Source organism: Oncorhynchus clarkii, chromosome 2 (assembly GCF_045791955.1).
Source record: "Oncorhynchus clarkii lewisi isolate Uvic-CL-2024 chromosome 2, UVic_Ocla_1.0, whole genome shotgun sequence".
Lineage (NCBI taxonomy): Eukaryota > Metazoa > Chordata > Actinopteri > Salmoniformes > Salmonidae > Oncorhynchus > Oncorhynchus clarkii.
Genome location: NC_092148.1, coordinates 46360867 through 46381348, shown reverse-complemented (window position 1 = coordinate 46381348; position 20482 = coordinate 46360867).

Sequence of the window (20482 nt, the reverse complement as noted above, 5' to 3'; positions counted from 1 at the left end):
GTGTGTGCAAATGAGGTAGGATAAGGGAGGCAATAAACAGGCCATAGTGGCGAAATAATAGATGTGCAGAAGATGAATGTGCAAGTAGAGATACTAGGGCGCAAAGGAGCAAAAATAAATAAATAACAGTATAGGGATGAGGTAGTTGGATGGGCTATTTACAGATGGGCTATGTAAAGGTGCAGTGATCTGTGAGCTGGTCTGACAGCTTTTGCTTTAAAGTTAGTGAGGGAGATATGAGTCTCCAGCTTCAGTGATTTTTGCAGTTCGTTCCAGTCATTGGCAGCAGAGAACTGGAAGGAAAGGCGGCCAAAGGAGGAATTGGCTTTGGGGGTGACGAGTGAAATATACCTGCTGGAGCGCATGCTACGGGTTGGTGCTGCTATGGTGACCAGTGAGTTGAGATAAGGCGGGGCTAGCAAAGACTTGTAGATGACCTGGAGCCAGTGGGCGATGAAATGAAGCGAGGGCCAGCCAACGAGAGCATACAGGTCGCAGTGGTGGGTAGTATATGGGGCTTTAGTGACAAAACGGATTGCACTGTGATAGACTGTATCCAATTTGGTGGGTAGAGTGTTGGAGGTTATTTTGTAAATGACATCGCCGAAGTTAAGGATCGGTAGGATAGTCAGTTTTACGAGGGTATGTTTGGCAGCATGAGTGAAGGATGCTTTGTTGCGAAATAGGAAGCCGATTCTAGATTTAATTTTTGATTGGAGATGCTTAATGTGAGTCTGGAAGGAGAGTTTACAGTCTACAATGTAGAAAATAGTCAAAAGAAAGAAATAAAGAAAAACCTTGGAATGAGTAGGTCTCCAATCTTTTGCCTTGTACTGTGTGAAAATGGCACGTTTCTATGATCTGTAGTTAAAAAGAACCTGCAACAAGTTTCTAGCCAGATAGAGGATATTTGTGTACTCCCAACATCACCTCAAATCTCATAGTGTTTGAAAATCACCTTTAAAAATGTTTGAACTTTTGGTGATGTCATCGGGTAGAACCCACATGAAAAATACTATAGTACACTATGGTCTAAATACCATAGTAGTCCTATGTTTATATACTATAGGATTCATATTGTTTTTGCAGACTTTTCTCTGGTATTCACTGTAGTGTTTTTGTGGACACGACTAATATATTATAGTATTCACTGTAGTGTTTTTGTGGACATGACTGTAGTATACTGTAGTTTTTACACAGACATGACTAGTATACTATAGTATTCCCTGTAGAGTTTTTGTGGACTTTACTGTAGTATAGTATTTACTGTAGTGTTTTTGCGGACATGTCTGTAGTATACTATAGTATTCACTGACTAGTGTTTTTGCAGACATGACTGTAGTATACTATAGTATTCACTGTAATGTTTTGGCAGACATGACTGTAGTATACTGTTGTTTTCACTGTAGAGTTTTTGCGGACATTACTAGTATACTATTTACTGTAGTATTCACTGTTGTTTCTTGCAGACATGACTGTAGTATACTGTAGTATTTACTGTACTAGTGTTTTTGCAGATGTAACTAGTATACTATAGTATTCACCGTAGCGTTTTTGCGGACATGACTGTCGTATACTGTAGTGTTTACGCAGACATGACTGTTACACTATAGTATTCACTGTAGTGTTTTTGCGGCCATCACTAGTATGCTATAGTATTCACTGTAGTGTTTTTGCGGACATGATGGTAACACCAGCCAACTAGTGTGAGCTAAAATGGCATAACTACCAGACTACTCCAGTTACTGTTTAATGAGGGGAACACTTCAACCAGAACACAAGACAAAGGTTTGTGACAGTCCAGTTATTGAGTTGGGTCAGCAGTTTTGAGCAATCCAACGGACCAGACAAAACCTTAGCAAAAATATAAACATTGTATTGGAGGGCGCTGCCAATAAACTTCCTGAGCCTCAAACCAGCAAAACCTCTACAAACAAACGGACATTATTGCAGTGGCTTTACATAATGAACATCTTGAATGTTGTCCCACATGAATGATCTCACAAACTGAACACATACCATTAAGAACAATCAACCACACCCCAAACATCTCTTCAAGAAAGCATGGTCACAAAATGGTTGCTCACAGAAATAAAGCAACAGCAACAGCACCACTGCCATACAGCCTATACACCCAAAGGACCTTTCAGGTACTACACTTTCACCTGAACATGGCCACGGGGTGCTTTATTACATTTCCTGTATGTCCTCCCCTAACAAGGGTGCCCATGGGAAACACTGACCAAAACTTTGGTTTCTAGCCTGTCACACAATATTGTTCAGTTACATGATTGTAACTGATTGATGTTTAGGTGAGGTTATGGTGATGCCCATCTACTGTGGGACTCCACAGGTAGCCTAGTGGTTAGAGTGTTGGGCCAGTGAATGAAAGGTTGCTAGACTGAATCCCCGAGCTGACAAGGTAAATATCTGGCATTCTGCCCCTGAACAAGGCCGTTAACCCACCGTTCCTAGGCCGTCATTGTAAATAAGAATTTGTTCTTAACTGACTTGCCTGGTTAAATAAATAAAAATTAAGAGCAGGCAGAGATGCAGTTCAGTTTAAGAGTCTTTATAGATTCAGGTAATGGAGATACATGGCAGGGAATGATTGACAGTTGTTGACTGGAGACTCTATTTGAATTCAAACTTGGTTGTCTTGGTATATAGTATGGTTTATCCAAAAGGCGACACGGAAAGTTGCAAATAATAGCGGCAATAACAGCAATTAATGTACATCATTCATTGGCTGTAAATGGTAGGGATGGGAAACCGAAGCTTTCTGAAAGCTTCAGTGCTTTCACCAAATTGTGCCGTAAATTGGTTCATTACCTGTTCACAATGCACATTCGTGACATCTGCTGGTTAGCAATAAATAGCCGTGTGTGATTATCAGAGACGTTTTTTTCCTCTCCACTGTTTTCATAAAAAATTCTGTGTCACAACAGTAACTTGTTGGCTTTAGTAGCCTATGATAATTTTGAATACCAGGTTTGCATTTTACAATAAGTTGACTATTTTAATAAAAACAGAATCTATGGCATTATTTTGCATGCTTAAGACAAACTTATACTATACTAAATACAACTATTTATTTGAACAACAGTGCAGAAAGTGTGGTTTCACATTTATTTTTAAATGTGTAAATTGTGTGTCTAACTGTATTCGACCTCTTACCCTAATTTCCCTGAATGTTCCCTACTCTACCTTCTAAGCTACCTGCCAGGTGAAACTACTGAACAAAAGTCTAACTACATTTGTAAGTACGGTGTCCAGTAGAGGTCTGTGTTTGAAAGCAGTTTAGAATCAAAGAAAGCACCGGAACCATGGCGAAATCAGTGGCATCTCGCATTTTGCAACACACGGTTTGAAAAAGCATGTAAACAAACGATGCTTGGCACACCTGTATTTGAGGAGTTTCTCCCATTCTTCTCTGAAGATCTTCTCAAGCTCTCTCAGGTTGGATGGGGAGCGTCGCTGCACAGCTATTTTCAGGTCTCTCAAGAGATGTTCGATCTGGTTCAAGTTCGGGCTCTGGCTGGGCCACTCAAGGACATTCAGAAACTTGTCCCGAAGCCACTCCAGCATTGTCTTGGCTGTGTGCTTAGGGTCTTAGGGTCATTGTCCTGTTGGAAGGTGAATCTTTGCCCCCAGTCTGAGGTCCTGAGTGCTCTATAGCAGGTTTTCATCAAGGATCTCTCTGTACTTTGCTCCATTCATCTTTCCCTTCATCCTTACTAGTCTCCCAGTACCTACCGCTGAGAAACATCCCCACAGCATGATGCTTTCACCACCACGCTACACCGTAAGGATGGTGCAGGGTTTCACCCAGATGTGACGCTTGGCCTTCAGGCCGACCAGAGAATCGAGTTTCTCATGATCTGAGAGTCCTTTAGGTGCTTTTTGGAAAACTCCAAGCGGGCTACCATTTACTGAAGAGTGTCTTCCGTCTGACCACTCTACCGTAAAGGCCTGATTGGTGGATCGCTGCAGAGATGGTTGTCCTTCTGGAAGTTTCTCCCATCTCCATAGAGGAACTCTGGAGCTCTGTCAGAGTTACTATTGGTTTCTTGGTCTCCTCCTTGATCAAGGCCCTTCTCCCCCGATTGCTCAGTTTGGCCGGACATCCAGCTGTAGGAAGAGTCTTGGTGGTTCCAAACTTCTTCCATTTAAGATTGATGGAGGCCACTGTGTTCTTTGGAACCGTCAATGCTGCAGACATTTTTTGATACCCTTTACCAGATCTGTGCCTCGACACAATCCTGTCTCTGAGCTCTACGGACAATTCCTTTGACCTCAAATCAAATTGTATTAGTCACATACGCCGAATACAACAGGTGTAGACCTTACAGTGAAATGCTTACTTATGAGCCCATAACCTACAATGCAGATAAAAATTTAAAAAAAAATATGAATAAGAATGGCTGGGTTTTTGCTATGACATTCACTGGCAACTATAAGACCTTATAAAGACAAGTGTGTGCCTTTCCAAATCATGTCCAATCAATTGAATTTACTACAGGTGGACTCCAATCAAGTTGTGAAACATCAAGGATGATCAATGGAAACAGGATGCACCTGAGCTCAATTTCGAGTCTCATAGCAAAGGGTCTGAGTACCTATTTATATAAGGTATTTCTGTTTTCTATTTTTAATAAATTTGCAAACATTTCTAAAAACCTGTTTTAAACTTTGTCATTATGTGGTATGTGGTGTAGATGGATTTTTTAAAAACTTAATCCATTTTAGAATAAGGCTGTAACATAACAAAATGTGTAAAAAGTTAAGGGGTCTTAATACTTTCAGAATGCACTGTATAGTAGTTGTGGACTGTTTATATATCATGTTGTGAGCTACATAGTTGGTTTTGCTGTTTTTCTTATTCACACTTTACCGTAATGACAGTCACTTTATCCTTCTTGTTTTAGTTTGTCATATAGTCTTTGGAGGCTAGACCATCAAGACTTTTACCTAACCTTGTGTTGTGTAGCCTTTCACTGAGGACTTTTCTGCTATGGTAGGTACATGGGTGAGAATGGCTGTCCAGCTGTAGATAATGAGGGTAGACCCTTGAGACATTTACCTAATCAACATAACACAAGGTTGTACATGGTCATGTGTAGTGGCTTTTCAATGGAGACCTTCCTGCTTTGGTACATGGGTGAGTGTCCAGCTGTAGACAATAAGGACAGACCCCCAAGACATTAACCTCATCTACATAGCTCATGTACAAAGCAGTTCAAATTTACCAAGTGACTGATTCAGAACAGTAACATTTTACAAAAAAAACAGACAAATACATTTATAGACTTTTGAAATATTTATTTAGGAAAATAGTGCAATGTAAAACAACGTAATACACAGGTGAAAAGTGTGATGAAAGGGGCAATAAGAGAAAAAACACAAATGAAAACCCCACTAGCATGTGAATGAGGAAATAAGTAAAAAAGAAACATAAAAAAAACAGTAAATTACTCATCACCCTAATGTGTGAATAAGAAAAGCACACAACGTCGTTTTTTGGGGTGAGACGGAGGGCACTGATCGATGGTTCTGTGAAAGTACATTGTCATGTCCCTGACTAACGGGACACATTGATCAACAGCAAAATACACCATACATGACTGCTGATGTTTCTGTAACTCCTGCTGACTTTTCTTTGTTTCATCCACCCGCTGCATAATGTCAGTGTCCAAAGGATCCTTAGCCGTCTTCCTCTTACGGCCAATGGAGCTGGGTCAAGGCGATGGGGCCGATGTTGATGGAGCTGCAGGGCAGAGAGCACCTGGACGGTACGTTGAGTGTTGGTGCGAAGGGCCTGGGAGGTGAGTATCCTTGCCGTGTAGATGATGAACCAAAGGGCGATTAATCACCTGTAGATGGACCCTATGGACTCAGCTTTGTCTCTAGGCAGTCCAAAACACCATCCCCCTCCAACACAAAGTAGATGAATACATTGCAAGCAATCTCAAAACATCTCCATGGGCTCCTTTTGAGTTAAAATGCTTACTCAAAAGAACAGATTTCCTAAACATCTCAATCTATTTAGCACACACGCGCCAGAGGGGATGGCCTCCGTTTTACTGGATCTTGACCAATTGTGCTATTTTGTGTGTTTTTGTGCAGATCCTAACTTTTGTTTTTACATAAGGTTTCAGACATTGTTTCATAATGAAATATCTTCTGGACATCAAAACAGAGATTAATAACCTCGATTTGGATGAGGACTTCTATTTCAACAAATTGGAAGCAAAGGACATAATGCTCATCCCAGAGCAGGCCCAAATCCCTGAACCTCGGAGGAGGTGGAGCTATAGAAGTCACCGTGCACAAGACTGCGATGGAGAGTGGATAAGTCGCCATTACCTCCCGTTCTATTGGCGTAATCCTATCAACATGAACTATAATATCCTATGTTTCACCAAGCTGAACAAGTACATGGAACATATAAATCTAGCTGAGTTTTCTATATATCGGCAGTACAGAACAGCTGCGTCCAGTAAGTTGAGTGGAGGTGGTGTGTATCTCTGTCATCGAGAGTTGGTGCGCAATCTCTAATAATAAGGAAGTCTCGAGCTCTTGTTCACCTGAGCTAGAATACCTCCTGATAAGCTGTAGACCACACTATTTACCAAGAGAGTTTATCTATTTTTCGTAGCCATCTATTTACTACCACACACAGATGCTGGCACTAAGACCGCGCTCAACGAGCTGTATATGGCCATAAGCAAACAAGAAAATACTCACCTAGTGGCTCGGGAATTTAATGCAGGGAAACTGAAACCCATTTTACTTCATGTCTCCTGTGCAACTAGAGGCAAAAACAACCTATAGATCACCTCTACTCTACAGACAGACGCATACAAAGTTCTCCCTCGCCCGCCGTTAGGCAAATCTGACCATAACTCCTAAGATTGCATCCTACTACACCGGCTCTGATGCTCATCGGATGTGGCAGGAATGTGCAAACTATCATGGATTACTAATGGAAACCCAGCTGTGAGCTTCCCAGTGACGCGGGCCTACCAGGCGAGCTGAACCATGCATAAGAGCACCAGCTGTTCTGGACGACTGTGTGATCACGCTCTCCGTAGACCTTTTAAACAGGTTAACATTCACAAGGTCACTGGGCTAGACAGATTACCAGGACAGCTAGCAAGTGTCTTCACTGACATTATCAACCTCTCCCTGACCCAGTCTGTAATACCCACGTTTCAAGCAGAACACCATAGTCCCCGTGCCCCAGAATGCCAAGGTAACCTGTCTAAATGATTATCGCCCCGTAGCACTCACATCTGTAGCCATGAAATGCTTTGAAAGGCTGGTCATGGCTCATAACACCATCATCCCAGATACCCCGGACCCACTCCAATTCACATACCGCCCCAACAGATCCACAGAAGACAATCTCTATTGCACTCCACACTGGGTGTGTGGGGTGTGTGTTCATAGATAAAACAAAGAAGGCCTTAAAATGTCCAAAAATCTCCTTGGCCAAATGTAAACAGTCCCACACAAAATCAATACAGTTCAAATAACAATAAACAATAACTCTCACGCAAATTCCCTCAACTAAAATGTCCCATCAAATACAGCTGGCAGGACACTAATAGTCCAAAGACACTAAACATCAAAGGGAGCACATTGGGGGAAAAAATGAATGTCTGCTGCAGTGTAAAGCACTGGAGCGATAGAGGGGAAATGACAGTAAGAGAGACAGAGGGGGTCTTAGCTGTTGACTTCAGGCTTGCAGTTGCACTGTCCGTCCGTCTGATGGTTTGTATGTCAAAGCTTCGCAACAATGTTGCTACTAATCCATGCGATCAATGACCGGTGCAGTCCAAAAAGATACAACCACGACCTAGAGCGGTAACACCAGCGATTGAGTTAAACACTTTACAAACTGAGCACGCTGAAAATTAACAAGACTTCTGCAGTGTTGCGCACACTATCAAACTGCCACGCCAACCGAGAGCTCTTACACAGAGCCGGAAGAGCTATCTTTATTTTCTCCTTCCTGACTGCTGATGTGCTCTAAAAGTGGCAGGGCACGGTGAAGGCTCCGTGCAGGATTTCGCCACACACCTTCGTGACTACAACTCAGCGTTCAACAACATAATGCCCATCTAAGCTCATTACTAAACTACGGACTCTGGGATTAAACACCTCCCTCTGCAATTAGATACTGGACTTTCTGACAGGTAAGGGTAGGCAACAACACGGGGGCCCCTCAGGGGTGCATGCTTAGCCCTCTCCTGTACTCCCTGTTTACTCACCCACCCACACAACTCCAACACCATCATTAAGTTTGTTGACGACACGACGATGGTAAACCTGATTACCGATGATGAAGAGACAGCCTACAGGGAGGAGGTCAGCAACCTGGCTGTGTGCAGCCAAAATGAGCTGATCGTGGACTACAGGAAATGGAGGGCCGAGCACACCCCCATTCACATCGACAGGGCTGTAGTTGAAACGGTCAAGAGCTTCCTCGGTGTCCACATCAATAAGTACCTATCATGGTCCAAACACACCAACACAGTCGTGAAGAGGGCACGACAACGGCTTCTGAATAGCTTCTACCCCAAAGCCATAAGACTGCTGAACAGTTAATCAAATGACTACCCGGTCTTTATGCTTTTCACCCCTACCTACATGTACAAAGTGTTCAATCACTCACCTAATCAAACCTAAGTATTACCTCAATCAATCACTCCAACTACTTTGTACATTGACTTGGAACCAGAACTCCTTGTATATAGCCTCGTTATTGTTATTTTGTGTTATTTTATTGTGTTACTTTTTTCTTGATCTATTTGTTAATTTTCTTACTTTGTTGAGAATGTGTTCATAAGTAAGCATGTCACGGTAAAGTCTACACTTGTTGTATTCTGCACATGTGACAAATACATTTTTTTTGACCCACCACAGTGTCTGTTTTTAGATGTTTTAACTAGCCCTGATATCACAAGCACGGACTATTTCCCACACAATTTCTCCCATCCAGAAAGGAGCTGATTTCGCATGTTCTAACTAAGTCTATAAACATAGGATCAGATGCTTGTCTGAATACAACCGCATTGAAGGGTTGTAAAGGTTCTTGTATTGTCTCACCAGCTCACACAGACGCTCCTCAAAACTGGACAGAGTCGGACATAATTGCAGATAGCAAATCTCGAAATAAAAGCACAAAAAAGGAAGCTTGCGAGAAGTAGAAGCGAAGTAGCAGAATATCCATCTTTCGTGTTTATATCACAAGGGATTCCGGAAAATATGTGATGTAGACACAGGGGCGGGACTCAATCAATACTTAGCCCTCAGTCTTCACATGGAATGATACGTTGTGCATCAATTTCCAGATAGAAAAAAAACTGTTGAACGACGGAGCATATTACAAGGAGCCGTGTGACGAAAAATGTTGGCCCTTTTTGCATACTTTGTGTAGACCCTTTTAGAGAGTTCCTCGATGAGCTTGACACCTTGATAAGCTCATTTCCTGATGGCTCACCGCTCTTCGTACTTCGCGACTTCAACGTGCCGACGTCTTTCGATACATTTATTTCCTCACCTTGCCTTTTTTGACACCACTCTTTCCCAGTCTCTCCCCCCACCCCCACTCACAAGGCAGGCAAAATGCTTGACTTAATCTTTACTAGAGGCCTACTAATCTCACTGCAACCCCCTCCAGGTCTCAACCCCCTCCAGATCACTACTTTGTTTCCTTTTCTGTCTCCCTCTCCTCTAACCCTAGTCACTCAGCCCCTACCCAGATGGTCATGCGTGGTCAAAATCTTTGCTCTTTCTCTCCTACTACTCTCTCCTCTTCTATCCTATCATCTCTCCCTTCTGCTAAATATTTCTCACGCCTGTCTCCTGATTCTGCCTCTTTGACCCTACTCTCTTCCCTTTTTGCATCTTATGACTCACACTGTCCCCTTTCCTCCTGGCCGGCTTGGCCCTCCCCTCCTGCTGTGTGGCTAAGTGACTCATTGCAGCTTACAGAACAGTGCTGCAGGCAGCTGAGTGAAAATGGAGGAAAACTAAACTTCCAGGGACCTTGCACTCCCTCATCTCTAACTTCTCTTCCTCTGTATCTGCTGCTACAGCCACCTTCTATCATTCTAAATGTCAAGCTTCTGCCTCTAACCCTAGGAAACTCTTTTACACCTTCTGCTCCCTCCTTAATCCTCCACCCCCTCCCTCCCTCCCTCCCTTCCTCTCTGCGGATGGTTGATGACATCCACTCCTCATTCACTCAGCCTATTGAGTCCACTGGTCCCACTCACACAGAACTACCCTACGCCTTTGAACTCTTTCTCCCCTTTCTCTTCAGATGAAATCCTGTGACTAGTGAGGTCCGGCCGCCCAACAACTTGCACGCTCGACCCGTATTTTTGTATTATGGTTGTATTGTGTTTTTAAATAGTCAAATAAAATCAATCAAGGGAGTCGACAGTGTGGAGTAGTATTCTACAGTATACTACACAATTCTATAGAACGCACTACATGATCGAGGGGGAACCTCAAAGGAAATCCCTGGCCTGTGCTCCCCAAGGACAGCAAGTTCAAATCAAAACAGCATCGACTAAACTAGCAGCTAGCAGTCAAATTGAGCAAAAAAATCTAAAAGTAAGCACTACATGATCGAGGGATACTTCACTATATAATTCTCCAGTATACTACACAATTCTATAGTAAGCACGGCTACACGATTGAGGGATACGAAACTACAGTGCATAGTATTGAATTCTCCAATATAGGTTCTAAATAAAGAGTAAAAACACACAGACGATTAGTAAAGCTCAAAACAAGTTTATTCACCCACTTGGTCAGACAGCCGAACAGACAAAGACATTCACAAAAGCATTGGTATTTAACCCTTCCTCCTATACTGAGTTTCCACCTTAAACATCTGGATAGCCAATACATCTTTGTTGCTAGATAGAACTTTAGTGATATTTGTTCTTCCTCACTTCATCTGACCTGACCTCAGCCCAAATTCCTCACTCCTCCCCAACTCATGGCTGTCCTGTAGACTTGTACCAGACTGTGGCCCTTCTCCTTCCCATAGGATCCCCGATATCTAACAATTCCCCTTTCTCCCTCAGTGACATGAATAAGGATATTTCATATTTTCAAGTTTAGAAGTCAGAACCCATCAACTACAAACTTCTAAAGTAAACAGTGCACTACTCGACCGAGGGATATTACAGTGTGTAGTATAGACTTCTCCAGTATACTAAAACATTTGAAAGTACTACACATGATCAACGGATAGTACAGTGTGTAGTATTATAGTATTCTACAGTTTTCTACAGCATTCTATAATAAGTCATATAGTATTCTATAATAAGATGTAGTATTTTTGTGTGGGAACTTAATTGTTGTTCTACAAAACGTAGAAATGATCACTTTTCACATGTGTAGACATTGGTCATGTGCTGGAGATAATGAAAATGAGCTTGAAAAGTGGTGAAGTTGCCCTTTTAATAATAGCTGATAAAATCTGTGTTCAGGTTAACTGGACTGACTTGCAATGGCTTGTGTGAGCACCTGTATATTTACCATGACTACTACTACTGCCAATGTGTATATTGGAAGGTACAATAATGATTTTACACATTATTCATGGTTTAAATGAAGAAACCTCAGAAAATCTGTAAATAATGAAGTGTGAGAAAGTCAATGTTGGAAACCAAGGTAACAACAATAGATTTGTCATTTGGACAACTTGATTGACAGGCCCTCAAATCACCTACCTTCCATGTCAGCACTGACAAAAAGAGCTCCTTGAAACGTGGCACCATCCGTACAATGACGTATGGTGGTGGCAGCATCATGCTGTGGGGATGTTTTTCAGCAGCAGGGACAGGGAGACTAGTCAGGATGAAGGGAAAGACGAACGGAGCAAAGTACAGAGAGATCCTTGATGAAAACCTGCTCCAGGGCGCTCAGGACCTCAGGTTCACATTCCAACAGGACAACAACCTTAAGCACACAGCCAAAACAACCAGTTAACTAGGCCAAAGAACCCTAGACAACAATATAGCTAGCTAGTTAATTGGTTAATTAATATAACAAGCTAGTTAATTGGTTTCGTAACGCAATGGATAACTATACTTGTTACCATACAACTACCATGTTATAACCACTATTTTTATCTGTAAAGCGCTACCATTATGATTGTAGTTAATAAAATAAAATCCTGTTTCAGTGTACAGAAATATATAGAGACAACTTGCTAACATGTGGACTACCACATTAGCTATCATCTTTTTTTTTTCAATTTAAAGTTTTATTAAGTTTTCAAGTTTTTCAATCAACCAACAAAACACATTCCACATTCAGAGATGTGACAGACTTTAAAAAAAAAAAACTAACAATAATAATAAAAATGAAAAGAATACAATAAAAAAATCATTATTAAAAAATCACTATCACTATCAAGGTCTATCAAACTTGGGCTGTCTCTTGCAGAAGTCATAAGTGAGCTTTTCAAGAGGGAGAAAGTCAACAATCTGGTCAATCCACATTTTAAATGTAGGAGAAGTATTAGAGGCCCACAATAGAAGAATACATTTCTTAGCAAAGTATGTAATAGTCATAAACACATTTTCTCTGTCAGGATCAAGAACAAAGTCCTGCTGGACATTAAGATAGATAGATACACTGGGTCATATCAAACTGTACATCTAGTATTTCCTGTGCAGCAGTATGTATAGATTACCAAAATCTGTCAATCTTTCCACAGCTCCAAAATACATGCATATAGGTTCCACTTTCAGATGTACATATTTTACACTTAGGAGAAATGTATGTTTTCATTCTATGGAGTCTCATTGGAGTGTAATAAAATTTGTACAAACATTTGGAATTAGATTCTTTCATTTTTTACATTAGTAGAGGAGCAGTATACCCTGTCGCAAAACTCCACCCATAACTCATCACTGATAGTCAGACCAAGGTCCTTTTCCCAGATTATTTTCAAAGGAGTAAAGGAGGAGCCTCCTTTCTCAGAAAGGAGTCTATAGATATAGGAGATTTTGCCTGATGGATTGTGCTGTAGCAAGAAGTGTTTCAACTTTATTCAGCTGAGCTCTAAACCTCCTCTTGGAAGTAAATGAGGAAATGACATGTCTAATTTGAAGATATACATAAAAAAAGGGATCTTGGCTCATTGAATTCACTGCAGAGCTCTTGAAAGGATTTCAGTGTAGTGGTTTTCTGATGAAATAGGTCTGAAAAGGTCCTGATTCCTAGAGTATGCCAAAGGCGAGTGAGAACATATTTGGGAGGAAATGCCCAGGTATTTCTTACCGTCTCTCCACGCTAGTAGGGTGCTGTAAATCACAAAGGTTTTGGCTATGTTGCCCACTTCACTAAAGTTATTCATGAATATAATTGAGTTTAGGCGCAATGAACCACAGGATTGGGCTTCTATCTGAATCCATGTTGACTCTTGTCTGTTTGTGATCCATGTTAGCATGTTGCGGATTTGGACAGACCAGTAGTACAATTGAAGGTAAACCACCATCTGTAAACGTCACCTGTGTCCCTTTCACAGTTTGTTTTGAGATTAAAACTTCTACAAGACATGTTTTCACCTGAGAATTAAGCATACATATCCAACTTAGTTCTAATAGACTGTAACCATACAAGTACACACTAAATGGAAACTAAGGCTGTTTCAAACTATGCTGTGGAAGAGGGAAAGAGCTATTTTCTTGGAAGTGTTGTGATGATAGGTCATGCACTGAAGTTTGACCCTGAACTCTAGTTTCTAAAAGTGTCTGTGTGTCAATTAAAATGAGCATGAGAGCGAGAACAAAAGGTTTGAAAAGTGTGGTTGTGAGCTGACAGGTACACATTGTTCCTGGAAAGCTGTATCAGGATGACTAATGCATTAACACCACTCTAACCACAATGCCTCAGCTCTCTTCAGTCGTATTTTCACTGTGACGCGACTGTCTGACTGAGAAAAAAAGTTATCTGTTGTTCCGTTAGCTAACTACCCTCTTCTGAGAACACTTGACTCTTCAAATACGTTGGCCACATGAGCGGAATTCATGCATAAGCTTTTGACCTTTCAAAACATTGAAAACACTTGCACAAGTATATATATATTATTTTTTTAACCAAAAGTGAGGCACTCTAGAATAGCAAAACAACCTAGGAAATATTCTGAGATTTAATATCTTTTGTACTAATGAGTAATATGCAGATGTTTCATTATTTTTTTAATGAAATATGACCTTAATTTCTAAGACACATTAAAATGGTGCTTCAGCACTTTTAATATTTTATTGGCTTTCATAGAACCAAAGCACAACACACAATGGGAAATGTAACAACACTAGTAAGACAAGTAGGGGGACAGAAAATCACCAAAGCAGTATAGATGGCCTTGAAAGAGATCATTGACAGTCCAAGGTCTCTCACTGCAAGCTGGGTTAGTGAGGGAACTTTCCTGTAATAAAAAAAAATCATAACAAACTGAAACATATTTATTACATAAAGTAATCAGACCCTTTAGGAACTCTGGAGCTCTGTCAGAGTGACCATTGGGTTCTTGGTCACCTCCCTGATTGAGGCCCTTCTCCCCTGATTGCTCAATTTGGCTGGGCGGCCAGCTCTATGAAGAGTCTTGGTCAGGGAGGTGACAATTCCTTCAACCTCATGGTTTGGTTTTTGCTCTGACATGCACTGTCAACTGTGGGACCTTATAAAGACACGTGTGTGTCTTTCCAAATCATGTCCAATCAATTGAATTTACCACAGGTAGACTCCAATCAAGTTGTAGACACATCTCAAGTATGATCAATGGAAACAGGATGCACCTGGACTCAATTGAGTCTCATAGCAAAAGGTCTGAATATTTATGTAATTAAGGTATTTATGTTTTACATGTTTTATTTTTAATACATTTGCAAACATTTCTAAAAACTTGTTTCACTTTGTCATTATGGGGTAGATTGATGAGAGAAAAAAGTATTTAATCCAATTTAGACTAAGGCTGTAACGTAACAAAAAAAGTAAAGGGGTCTGAATACTTTCCGAATGCACTGTATACGCACGTGCAACCTAGCAATTCCGCAGTAAATATCTAGTGCTGCATGCAGAGTTCCATAAATGCTAGCCTGCACAACTGAACAAAAATATAAACGCAACATGAAACAATTTCAAAGATTTTACTGAGTTACAGTTCATAAGGATTTAAAAAACAATAATTATAAATTCATTACGCCCTAACCTATGGATTTCACATTACCGCGAATACAGATATGAATTGGTTGGCCACAGATACCTTTAAAAAAAGGGCCTCACAATGGTCCTCAGGATCTCGTCACGGTATCTCTGAGCATTCAAATTGCCATCGATAAAATGCAATTGTGTTTGTTGTCCGTAGCTTATGCTTGCCCATACCATAACCCCACCGCCACCATGGGGCACTCTCTTCACAACGTTGACATCAGAAAACCACTCGTACACACAACGCCATACACATGGTCTCCGTGTGAGGCCGGTTGGACGTATTGTCAAATTCTCTAAAATTACGTCAGAGGCGGCTTATGTTAGAGAAATGAACATTAAAGTCTCTGCCAACAGCTCTGTTGGACATTCCTGCAGTCAGCATGCAAACTGCACGTTCCCTCAATTTTTGACATCTGTGGCATTGTGTTGTGACAAAACTGCACATTTTAGAGTGGCCTTTTATTGTCCCCAGCACAAGGTGCACATGTGTAATGATCATGCTGTTTTAACAACTTATTGATATGCCACACCTGTCAGGTGGATGGATTATTGTGGCAATTTAGAAATGCTCACTAACAGGAATGTAAACAAATTTGTACACAACATTTGTGCGTATGGAACATTTCAGAGATCTTTATTTCAGCTCATGAAACGTTGGACCAACACTTTACATGTCACATTTATATTTTTGTCCAATGTAGTTAGTTGGCTAGCTAGCACAAAATGCCAAGTTCGTATTTCTTGATCCAACCAAAAAACAGAACAAACATACATGCAGCACCAGTCAAAAGTTCAAGGGTTTTTCTTTATTTTCACTTTTTTCTACATTGTAGAATTATAGTGAAAACTTCATAACTATGAAATAACACATATGGAATAATGTAGTAACCAAAAAAGTGTTAAACAAATCTAAATTTGAGATTTTTCAAAGTGCCTTGATGACAGCTTTGCACACTCTTGACATTCCCTCAACCAGCTTCATGAGGTAGTCACCTGGAATGCATTTCAATTAACAGGTGTGTCTTGTTAAAAGTTAACTTGTGGTATTTCTTTCCTTCTTAATGTGTTTGAGCCAATCAGTTGTGTTGTGACAAGGTAGGGTTGTTATACAGAAGATGGTATTTTACCAAATATGGCTAAGTCCCTATTATGGCAAGAACAGCTCTAATAAGCAAAGAGAAAAGACTTTAAGACATCATTACTTTAAGACATGGTCAGTCAGTGGAAATGTTCAATTGCAGTTTTAAAAACCATCAAGCGCTATGATGAACCTGGCTCTCACAAGGACTGCCACAGGAAAGGAAGACCCAGAGTTACCTCTGCTGCAGAGGATAAGTTCATTTGAGTTACCAGCCTCAAAAATTGCAGCACAAATAAATGCTTCACAGAGTTCAAGTAACAGACCCATCTCAACATCAATTGTTCAGCGGAGACTGTTCAGAGGTGAATCAGGCCTTCATGGTCGAATTGCTGCAAAGAAACCATACATAAAGGACACCAATAATAAGAAAATACTTGCTTGGGCCAAGAAACACGAGCAATGGACATTAGACCAGTGGAAATCTGTCTTTTGGTCTGATGAATCCAAATTTGACATTTTTGGTTCTAACCACTGTCTTTGTGAGGCGCAGAGTAGGGGAACGGATGATCTCCGCATGTGTGGTTCCCACTGTGAAGCATGGAGTAGGAGGTGTAATGGTGTGGGGGTGCTTTGCTAGTGAAACTGTCTTTGATTTATTTAGAGTTCAAGGCACACTTAACTAGCATGGCTACCACAACATTCTGCAGCGATACGCCATCCCATCTGGCTTACGCTTAGTGGGTCTATCATTTGTTTTTCAACAGGACAATAACCCAACACACCTACAGGCTGTATAAGGGCTATTTGATCAAGAAGGAGAGAGATGGGAGTGTTTGATCAGATGACCTGGCCTCCACAATCACCCGACCTCAACCCAATTGAGATGGTTTGGGATGAGATGGACCGCAGAGTGAAGGAAAAACAGCCAACAAGTGCTCAGCATATGTGGTAACTCCTTCAAGATTGTTGGAAAAGCATTCCTGGTGAAGCTGGTTGAGATAATGCCATAAGCGTGCAAAGCTGTCATCATGGCGAAGGGTGGCTACTTTGAAGAATCTAAAATCTATTTAGATTTGTTTAACACTTTTTTGGTTACTACACAATTCCTTATGTGTTATTTCATAGTTTTGATGTCTTTAGTATTATTTTACAATGTAGAACATCATTTTTTTTTTTTAAACCCTTGAATGAGTAGTTGTCCAAACTTTTGACTGGTACTGTACCTTATCCACTAAACAAAATCAGACAACAATTATCCGTTTGCTCTGGTGGTGTTAGTTACATTTGGCTAGCACAGCAAATAACCACAGAAGTACTGTGAAGGTAGAGAAAGATACATTGACTTTGTTAGCCAGCTAGATAGATGAATCTCTCACAACAGCCAACAATATAACTAAACGTAGCTAACATATGAGTCCAATGTTTGATGGCCACATTGTTCATATCAAAAGTTAGTGAGGTCATTTCTGCCGCTAGCTATCAATCCCTCTCTCCCCCCTCACCAATCTCTCCTAGCTCTTCATCTGCTTTCTCCAAAACGCAAGTATATTTTACCAGGTGTATTGTCAGCTTAGTTTCAAATAAGAAACATACTGTAGTATTAATGAACTAGCTATTTGCATGTATTTCCAACCTCACGTTACAAGAACTAGCTAGAAGTTTGTTTCCATGCAGTAAAACTAGATTATAATACAAAAATGCTAGCGCTGGCACCTTGTGGTGATAATGTTGAACTGCATATAATTACACCAGGATGACACAGAAAATGAAGCGAACGAATTGCAACTTAATTTCAAGCAACATACATTTTTAAATAAAATCAAATGAATGTTAAAATATTCCTTTCTGCACACCCTCATGATAGTGGTATTTGGTAATGATCTCGCTCTCCTGTGCATGTCATCCTTAAGGCCTACCTTCATTAGTAGGGCTTGCACTAATCCATTTCATGACGGCATGTACAGTAGCTGTAAAAGTCAAATTTGGTATCCTTAAAAATGGTCAACTTCATTAATTGTCTAATGAAAAAAAGTGTCAGCTTTTAGTTCTTTCAAATGATTGGAAAAATTATTCCCACTCACAAATTCAGATCGAGGAGTGCTTTTCATATTTCAAATAGTATAATTTCAAATGGAGAAAACATCTGAACAGATTGTAAACAATGTGTGAGGATTTGCTAATCTCGTTTCAGTAAAGAAATGACATGCCACATGTACAAGTGTATTGGACATTCCCACGAGGCCAATACTAATCCCAACATATGTCTGTATTGGGAATGCATGCCATAAATAATCTCATATCCATTGCAAACAATGGAACCAAAAGGGTACAGCATGGATAGTGGAGGCAAGAGAAAAATACCCTGGAGAGTGACCACAGTGAAGGGTCCCTTTTACATGGGCTGCAAAGTAGCCATGTAATGTGTGAGTTCCATACCTGTATGGCTGACCGGGATGGTCTATCATACATTTATGATAGACAGGAGACACTACTTAAAGTCTCAGAGGGGACAACATCACATAGTTACATTTTTAAAATGACATCACATCACAGTGGCTACTAGAATTCACCTCTGCTACAGTCACACCCCTTTCACTTCCTCCTATGGCTACGACAGTATAAATCAGCTGTATGATCAGAGTCAATGTAGCAGAAAGAAATACCCACAAAATGTGTTCTGTGGGTGCTAGATTAACTCAGTTCACACAGTGTGCTCTGCTGGCTGCTGAGGTTGATGCGGAGGAGGTGGTGGTCAGTGAGTGTAGCAGAGGCGAGTTTGTAGCACGTGAGCTAGTTGACAGGTGAGTGCTAGACTCTTCCTCAATGAATCCTTCCTCGATTCCTCTCATCGCCTCCTTCTCAAAACCCATTGGAGAAGGTCAGTGGGGAGGAACCTTGTACCTTCTGCTCCAACAAAGTTGTGATACAATACAGGTGAGGAGATAGGATGTGAGTAATCAAGGAAAGAAAAAGTGAGACAAAGCCCAAGTAGCCAGTTAAATCAAAGAGGCAATTGAGGTAATATGTACATGTAGGTAAAGTGACTATGCATCAATAATAAACAGAGTAGCAATTTGGTTAGCTGTTCAGGAGTCTTTTGGCTTGGGGCAGAAGCTGTTAAGAAGCCTTTTGGGCCTAGACTTGGCACTCCGGTACCACTTGTCGTGTGGTAGCAGAGAGAACAGTCGATGACTTGGTTAGCTGGAGTCTTTGGCAATTTAAGGCCTTCCTCTGACAACACCTGGTATAGAGGTCCTGGATGGCAGGAAGCTTGGCCCCATTGATATACTGGGCCGTACGCACTACCCTCTGTGGTGCCTTGCGGTCGGAGGCCGAGATGTTGCCATACCAGCCGGTGATGCTATCAGTCAGGATGCTCTCGATGGTGCAGCTGTAGAACTTTTTGAGGATCTGGGGACACATGCCAAGTCTTTTCATTCTCCTGAGGGGGAATAAGCATTGGCGTGCCCTCTTCAAGACTGTCTTGGTGTGTTTGGGCCATGACAGTTTGTTGTTGATGTGGACACCAAGGAATTTGAAGCACTCAACCTGCTCCACTACAGCCCCGGCCACAGCTTCTCTGCTGTGATCACATTGGCTGGTGGTAAAACATTCAATAAACGGGAATCCTCTGTTCTTCCCGCACCCAATGTTTATGTTTACAATTAAATGTATTACGTCATAATGGAAACATTCTAACATTAGGCAATCAAATGTATGAATTAAGTTATACAATTTTCCCACAAGTCTAATTTGCATAAAACATTGTGATTGGCTGATAGCTGTGAGGTTTATCAATCAGGATCAAATCCTCTGATCTCTTTGAGCTCAATAATAGAATGTTCATATTTGAAGATTGATTTGCCAAAGAGACTGCCTTTCGGCAATCAAATGTATTTATAAATCAGGATCAAATCCTCTGATCTCTTTGAGCTCAATAATAGAATGTTCATATTTGAAGATTGATTTGCCAAAGAGACTGCCTTTCGGCAATCAAATGTATTTATAGAGCCTTTTCAGCAGATGTCAAAGTGCTTATACTGAAACCCAGCCTAAAACCTAAAATAACAAGCAATGCTGATGTAGAAGCACAGTGGCTAGGAAAAACTCCCTAGAAAGGCAGGAACCTAGGAAGAAACCTAGAGAGGA